This window comes from Lissotriton helveticus, chromosome 3_2, assembly GCF_964261635.1.
Source record: "Lissotriton helveticus chromosome 3_2, aLisHel1.1, whole genome shotgun sequence".
NCBI classification, from domain to species: Eukaryota; Metazoa; Chordata; class Amphibia; order Caudata; family Salamandridae; genus Lissotriton; species Lissotriton helveticus.
The window spans coordinates 384,561,815-384,569,314 of record NC_136062.1 but is presented as its reverse complement, the minus strand read 5'-3'; the positions used below and the strand labels follow the sequence as shown (position 1 = coordinate 384,569,314).

The window sequence follows — 7,500 nt, the reverse complement described above, 5'->3', positions numbered from 1 at the left end:
CGCTCTCGCTCTCTCACTCGCTCTCGCTCTCTCACTCGCTCTCGCTCTCTCACTCGCTCTCACTCGCTCTCGCTCTCACTCGCTCTCGCTCTCTCACTCGCTCTCACTCGCTCTCGCTCTCACTCGCTCTCGCTCTCACTCGCTCTCGCTCTCGCTCTCACTCGCTCTCGCTCTCACTCGCTCGCTCTCGCTCTCACTCGCACTCGCTCTCGCTCTCGCTCTCGCTCTCTCACTCGCTCTCGCTCTCGCTCTCTCACTCGCTCTCGCTCTCTCACTCACTCTCTCACTCGCTCTCGCTCTCTCACTCGCTCTCTCACTCGCTCTCTCACTCGCTCTCGCTCTTCCGCTCTCGCTCTCGCTCTCTCACTCGCTCTCGCACTCGCTCTCTCACTCGCTCTCTCACTCGCTCTCTCCCTCGCTCTCTCCCTCGCTCTCTCCCTCGCTCTCGCACTCGCTCTCGCTCTCTCACTCGCTCTCGCTCTCTCACTCGCTCTCGCTCTCTCACTCGCTCTCGCTCTCTCACTCGCTCTCGCTCTCTCACTCGCTCTCGCTCTCTCACTCGCTCTCGCTCTCGCTCTCTCACTCGCTCTCGCTCTCGCTCTCGCTCTCGCTCTCGCTCTCGCTCTCGCTCTCTCTCTCGCTCTCTCGCTCTCTCTCTCGCTCTCTCTCTCGCTCTCTCTCTCGCTCTCTCGCTCTCTCTCTCGCTCTCTCTCTCGCTCTCTCTCTCGCTCTCTCTCTCGCTCTCTCTCGCTCTCGCTCTCGCTCTCTCTCTCGCTCTCGCTCTCGCTCTCGCTCTCGCTCTCGCTCTCGCTCTCGCTCTCTCACTCGCTCTCGCTCTCTCACACTCGCTCTCGCTCTCGCTCTCTCACTCGCTCTCGCTCTCGCTCTCGCTCTCGCTCTCGCTCTCGCTCTCGCTCTCTCTCTCGCTCTCTCGCTCTCTCTCTCGCTCTCTCTCTCGCTCTCTCTCTCGCTCTCTCTCGCTCTCGCTCTCGCTCTCTCTCCATCAACTCTTCACACTCGCTCTCGCTCTCACTCGCTCTCTGCTCTCACTCGCTCTCAGGCTCTCAACTCGCTCTCACTCGCTCTCGCTCTCAGCTCTCGCACTCGCTCTCGTCGCTCTCGCTCGCTCTCAGCTCTCGGCTCTCCCTCGCTCTCGCTCTCCCTCGCTCTCGCTCATCGCTCTGCTCCTCCCTCGCTCATCACTCGCTCTCTCCCTCGCTCTCGCTCTCGCTCTCTCCTCGCTCTCGCTCGCTCTCCGCTCTCTCCCTCGCTCTCCCGCCTCTCGCTCTGCTCTCTCCCTCGCTCTCTCCCTCGCTCTCTCCCTCGCTCTCGCTCTCGCTCTCGCTCTCGCTCTCGCTCTCGCCTCTCGCTCTCGCTCTCGCTCTCGCTCTCGCTCTCTCGCTCTCTCGCTCTCTCGCTCTCTCTCGCTCTCTCGCTCTCTCGCTCTCGCTCTCTCGCTCTCTCGCTCTCGCTCTCTCGCTCTCTCGCTCTCGCTCTCACTCGCTCTCAACTCGCTCTCACTCGCTCTCGCTCTCTCCTCACTCGCTCTCACTCGCTCTCACTCGCTCTCGCTCTCACTCGCTCTCGCTCTCACTCGCTCTCGCTCTCGCTCTCACTCGCTCTCGCTCTCACTCGCTCGCTCTCGCTCTCTCACTCGCTCTCGCTCTCTCACTCGCTCTCGCTCTCACTCGCTCTCGCTCTCACTCGCTCTCGCTCTCCGCTCGCTCTCGCTCTCACTCGCTCTCGCTCTCGCTCTCAGCTCTCACTCGCTCTCGCTCTCACTCGCTCTCGCTCTCACTCGCTCTCGCTCTCACTCGCTCTCTCTCTCTCTCTCACTCGCTCTCGCTCTCGCTCTCCGCTCTCGCTCTCGCTCTCGCTCTCTCTCTCACTCGCTCTCGCTCTCGCTCTCGCTCTCGCTCTCACTCGCTCTCGCTCTCTCACTCGCTCTCGCTCTCGCTCTCTCACTCGCTCTCGCTCTCGCTCTCGCTCTAGCTCTCGCTCTCGCTCTCCTCACTCGCTCTCGCTCTCTCAGCTCTCGCTCTCTCACTCGCTCTCGCTCTCGCTCTCGCTCTCTCACTCGCTCTCGCTCTCTCACTCGCTCTCGCTCTCTCACTCGCTCATCGCTCTCTCACTCGCTCTCTCGCTCTCCCACTTGCTCTCGCTCTCTCACTCGCTCTCGCTCTCGCTCTCTCACTCGCTCTCGCTCTCGCTCTCTCACTCGCTCTCGCTCTCTCACTCGCTCTCGCTCTCCACCGCTCCGCTCTCTCACTCGCTCTCGCTCTCTCACTCGCTCTCGCTCTCTCACTCGCTCTCGCTCTCTCACTCGCTCTCGCTCTCTCACTCGCTCTCTCACTCGCTCTCGCTCTCTCGCTCTCGCTCTCTCACTCGCTCTCTCACTCGCTCTCTCACTCGCTCGCTCGCTCTCGCTCTCTCACTCTCTCTCACCTCGCTCTCGCTCTCGCTCACTCGCTCTCGCTCACATCGCGCTCTCTCACTCGCTCTCGCACTCGCTCTCTCACTCGCTCTCGCACTCGCACTCGCACTCGCTCTCGCACTCGCACTCGCACTCGCTCTCGCTCTCGCTCTCGCTCACTCGCGCTCTCTCACTCGCTCTCTCACTCGCTCTCGCTCTCGCTCTCACTCGCTCTCGCTCACTCGTGCTCTCTCACTCGCTCTCTCACTCGCTCTCGCTCTCTCACTCGCTCTCTCACTCGCTCTCGCTCTCTCACTCGCTCTCTCACTCGCTCTCGCTCTCTCACTCGCTCGCTCTCGCTCTCTCACTCGCTCTCTCACTCGCTCGCTCTCTCACTCGCTCTCGCTCTCGCTCTCGCTCTCGCTCTCGCACTCGCTCTCGCTCTCTCACTCGCTCTCGCTCTCTCACTCGCTCTCTCACTCGCTCTCGCTCTCTCACTCTCTCGCTCTCGCTCTCTCACTCGCTCTCGCTCTCGCTCTCTCACTCGCTCTCGCTCTCTCTCGCTCCTCGCTCATCGCTCTTCGCTCACTCGCGCTCTCTCACTCGCTCTCTCACTCGCTCTCGCTCTCCGCACTCGCTCTCTCACTCGCTCTCTCACTCGCTCTCGCTCTCGCTCTCAGCTCTCGCTCTCGCTCTCTCACTCGCTCTCGCTCTCTCACTCGCTCTCGCTCACTCGCGCTCTCTCACTCGCTCTCGCTCACCTCGCGCTCTCTCACTCGCTCTCTCACTCGCTCTCGCTCTCGCACTCGCTCTCTCACTCGCTCTCTGCTCTCTCACTCGCTCTCTCACTCGCTCTCTCACTCGCTCTCGCTCTCGCTCTCTCACTCGCTCTCGCTCTCTCACTCACTCTCTCACTCGCTCTCGCTCTCTCACTCACTCTCTCACTCGCTCTCTCACTCGCTCTCGCTCTTCCGCTCTCGCTCTCGCTCTCGCTCTCGCTCTCGCTCTCGCTCTCGCTCTCGCTCTCTCACTCGCTCTCTCACATCGCTCTCGCTCTCACTCGCTCTCGCTCTCTCACTCGCTCTCGCTCTCTCACTCGCTCTCGCTCTCTCACTCGCTCTCGCTCTCTCACTCGCTCTCGCTCTCGCTCTCGCTCTCGCTCTCGCTCTCTCACCGCTCTCTCACTCGCTCTCGCTCTCGCTCTCGCTCTCTCACTCGCTCTCGCTCTCGCTCTCGCTCTCGCTCTCTCACTCGCTCTCGCCTCCTCGCTCTCCGCTCTCGCTCTCTCACTCGCTCTCGCTCTCGCTCTCGCTCTCTCACTCGCTCTCGCTCTTCCGCTCTCGCTCTCTCACTCGCTCTCGCTCTCGTTCGCTCTCCTCACTCGCTCTCTCACTCGCTCTCTCACTCGCTCTCGCTCTCTCTCTCGCTCTCTCACTCGCTCTCGCTCTCTCACTCGCTCCTCGCTCTCCTCACTCGCTCTCGCTCTCTCACTCGCTCTCGCTCTCTCACTCGCTCTCGCTCTCTCACTCGCTCTCGCTCTCGCTCTCGCTCTCGCTCTCGCTCTCTCACTCGCTCTCGCTCTCGCTCTCGCTCTCGCTCTCTCACTCGCTCTCGCTCTCAGCTCTCGCTCTCGCTCTCGCTCTCGCTCTCGCTCTCGCTCTCTCACTCGCTCTCGCTCTCTCTCTCGCTCTCGCTCTCGCTCTCTCACTCGCTCTCGCTCTCTCACTCGCTCTCGCTCTCGCTCTCTCACTCGCTCTCTCACTCGCTCTCGCTCTCTCACTCGCTCTCGCTCTCTCACTCGCTCTCGCTCTCGCTCTCGCTCTCCTCACTCGCTCTCGCTCTCGCTCTCAGCTCTCCTCTCTCACTCGCTCCTCGCTCTCTCACTCGCTCTCGCTCTCGCTCTCTCACTCGCTCTCTCAGCTCTCCTCGCTCTCGCTCTCGCTCTCGCTCTCTCACTCGCTCTCGCTCTCGCTCTCGCTCTCGCTCTCGCTCTCGCTCTCTCACTCGCTCTCTCACTCGCTCTCTCACTCGCTCTCTCACTCGCTCTCTCACTCGCTCTCTCACTCGCTCTCAGCTCTCGCTCTCTCACTCGCTCTCGCTCTCTCACTCGCTCTCGCTCTCTCACTCGCTCTCGCTCTCTCACTCGCTCTCGCTCTCGCTCTCGCTCTCGCTCTCGCTCTCGCTCTCGCTCGCTCCTCTCGCTCGCTCTCGCTCGCTCTCGCTCGCTCTCGCTCGCTCTCGCTCCGCTCTCGCTCTCCTCTCGCTCGCTCTCACTCGCTCTCACTCGCTCTCACTCGCTCTCACTCGCTCTCACTCGCTCTCACTCGCTCTCACTCGCTCTCACTCGCTCTCACTCGCTCTCGCTCTCGCTCTGACTCGCTCTCGCTCGCTCGCGCTCTCGCTCATCGCTCTCGCTCTCTCCCTCGCTCTCCCTCGCTCTCTCCCTCGCTCTCCCTCGCTCTCTCCCTCGCTCTCGCTCTCGCTCTCTCCCTCGCTCTCGCTCTCGCTCTCATCCCTCGCTCTCCCTCGCTCTCGCTCTCGCTCTCGCTCTCTCCCTCGCTCTCTCCTCGCTCTCTCCCTCGCTCTCGCTCTCGCTCTCGCTCTCGCTCTCTGTCGCCTCTCGCTCTCTCTCGCTCTCTCTCGCTCTCTCTCGCTCTCTCTCGCTCTCATCGCTCTCTCGCTCTCTCTCGCTCTCTCGCTCTCTCGCTCTCTCGCTCTCTTCGCTCTCTCGCTCTCTCGCTCTCTCGCTCTCTCGCTCTCTCGCTCTCTCGCTCTCTCTCGCTCTCACTCGCTCTCACTCGCTCTCTCACTCTCACTCTCGCTCTCTCTCACTCGCTCTCGCTCTCGCTCTCACTCACCGCTCTCGCTCTCACTCGCTCGCTCTCACTCGCTCTCACTCGCTCTCACTCGCTCTCGCTCTCGCTCTCTCTCGCTCTCACTCGCTCTCACTCGCTCTCTCACTCTCACTCTCGCTCTCTCACTCGCTCTCGCTCTCGCTCTCACTCGCTCTCGCTCGCTCTCGCTCTCGCTCGCTCTCGCTCTCAGCTCTCACTCGCTCTCACTCGCTCTCGCTCCTCGCTCTCTCTCGCTCTCACTCGCTCTCGCTCTCACTCGCTCTCGCTCTCACTCGCTCTCACTCGCTCTCTCACTCGCTCTCGCTCTCGCTCTCTCACTCGCTCTCGCTCTCGCTCTCTCACTCGCTCTCGCTCTCGCTCTCGCTCTCGCTCTCGCTCTCTCTCGCTCTCTCACTCGCTCTCGCTCTCTCACTCGCTCTCGCTCTCGCTCACGCTCTCCTCGCCCTCTCGCTCTCGCTCTCTCTCGCTCTCGCTCTCGCTCTCGCTCTCGCTCTCTCGCTCTCTCGCTCTCTCGCTCTCTCGCTCTCTCGCTCTCTCTCGCTCTCATCGCTCTCTCTCGCTCTCTCTCGCTCTCTCTCGCTCTCTCGCTCGCTCTCGCCTCTCTCACTCTCTCTCGCTCTCGCTCTCTCTCGCTCTCTCTCGCTCTCTCGCTCTCCTCGCTCGCTCTCTCGCTCTCTCGCTCTCTCTCGCTCTCGCTCTCAGCTCTCTCTCTCGCTCTCTCGCTCTCGCTCTCGCTCTCTCATCGCTCTCTCGCTCTCGCTCTCGCTCTCGCTCTCGCTCTCTCACTCGCTCTCGCTCTCTCACTCTCGCTCTCGCTCTCGCTCTCTCACTCGCTCTCGCTCTCGCTCTCGCTCTCGCTCTCGCTCTCGCTCTCTCACTCGCTCTCGCTCTCGCTCTCGCTCTCAGCTCTCGCTCTCTCTCCTCTCGCTCTCTCTCTCGCTCTCTCTCTCGCTCTCTCTCTCGCTCTCTCTCTCGCTTCCTCGCTCTCGCTCTCTCTCTCGCTCTCGCTCTCGCTCTCGCTCTCGCTCTCGCTCTCGCTCTCGCTCTCGCTCTCGCTCTCGCTCTCGCTCTCGCTCTCGCTCTCGCTCTCGCTCTCGCTCTCAGCTCTCGCTCTCGCTCTCGCTCTCGCTCTCGCTCTCGCTCTCGCTCTCTCACTCGCTCTCTCACTCGCTCTCGCTCTCGCTCTCTCTCTCTCTCTCGCTCTCTCTCTCTCTCTCGCTTCTCGCTCTCTCTCTCGCTCTCGCTCTCGCTCTCGCTCTCGCTCTCGCTCTCTCACTCGCTCTCTCACTCGCTCTCTCACTCGCTCTCGCTCTCGCTCTCGCTCTCGCTCTCTCTCTCTCTCTCGCTCTCTCACTCGCTCTCGCTCTCTCACTCGCTCTCGCTCTCTCACTCGCTCTCGCTCTCTCACTCGCTCTCGCTCTCGCTCTCGCTCTCGCTCTCGCTCTCGCTCTCGCTCTCGCTCTCACTCGCTCTCGCTCGCTCTCGCTCTCGCTCTCGCTCGCTCTCACTCGCTCTCACTCGCTCTCACTCGCTCTCACTCGCTCTCGCTCTCGCTCTCGCTCTCACTCGCTCTCGCTCTCGCTCTCGCTCTCTCACTCGCTCTCTCCCTCGCTCTCGCTCTCTCCCTCGCTCTCGCTCTCGCTCTCTCCCTCGCTCTCCCTCGCTCTCGCTCTCGCTCTCGCTCTCTCCCTCGCTCTCTCCCTCGCTCTCTCCCTCGCTCTCGCTCTCGCTCTCTCGCTCTCTCGCTCTCTCTCGCTCTCTCTCGTCTCTCTCTCGCTCTCTCGCTCTCTCGCTCTCTCGCTCTCTCGCTCTCGCTCTCTCGCTCTCTCTCGCTCTCACTCGCTCTCACTCGCTCTCTCACTCTCGCTCTCTCACTCGCTCTCGCTCTCGCTCTCACTCGCTCTCGCTCTCACTCGCTCTCGCTCTCGCTCTCACTCGCTCTCGCTCTCACTCGCTCTCGCTCTCACTCGCTCGCTCTCGCTCTCTCACTCGCTCTCGCTCTCACTCTCTCACTCGCTCTCGCTCTCTCACTCGCTCTCGCTCTCACTCGCTCTCGCTCTCGCTCGCTCTCGCTCTCACTCGCTCTCACTCGCTCTCGCTCTCACTCGCTCTCGCTCTCACTCGCTCTCGCTCTCACTCGCTCTCGCTCTCACTCGCTCTCGCTCTCACTCGCTCTCACTCGCTCTCTCACTCGCTCTCGCTCTCGCTCTCTCACTCGCTCTCGCTCTCTCA

General features: G+C 62.6%; 2 protein-coding genes across 15 annotated transcripts in view; one reads left to right on the top strand and one right to left on the bottom strand.

Annotated features, from left to right (window-relative positions):
- Positions 1–7,500, top strand: part of CAPRIN1 (cell cycle associated protein 1) — a 568,063-nt gene that overhangs the window by 114,829 nt on the left and 445,734 nt on the right. The gene's annotated exons all lie outside the window — the stretch shown is intronic.
- LOC144826403 (uncharacterized) overlaps positions 1–7,500 on the bottom strand; it is a gene marked incomplete at its 5' end in the record, with an annotated part of 32,427 nt that overhangs the window by 7,515 nt on the left and 17,412 nt on the right. The gene's annotated exons all lie outside the window — the stretch shown is intronic.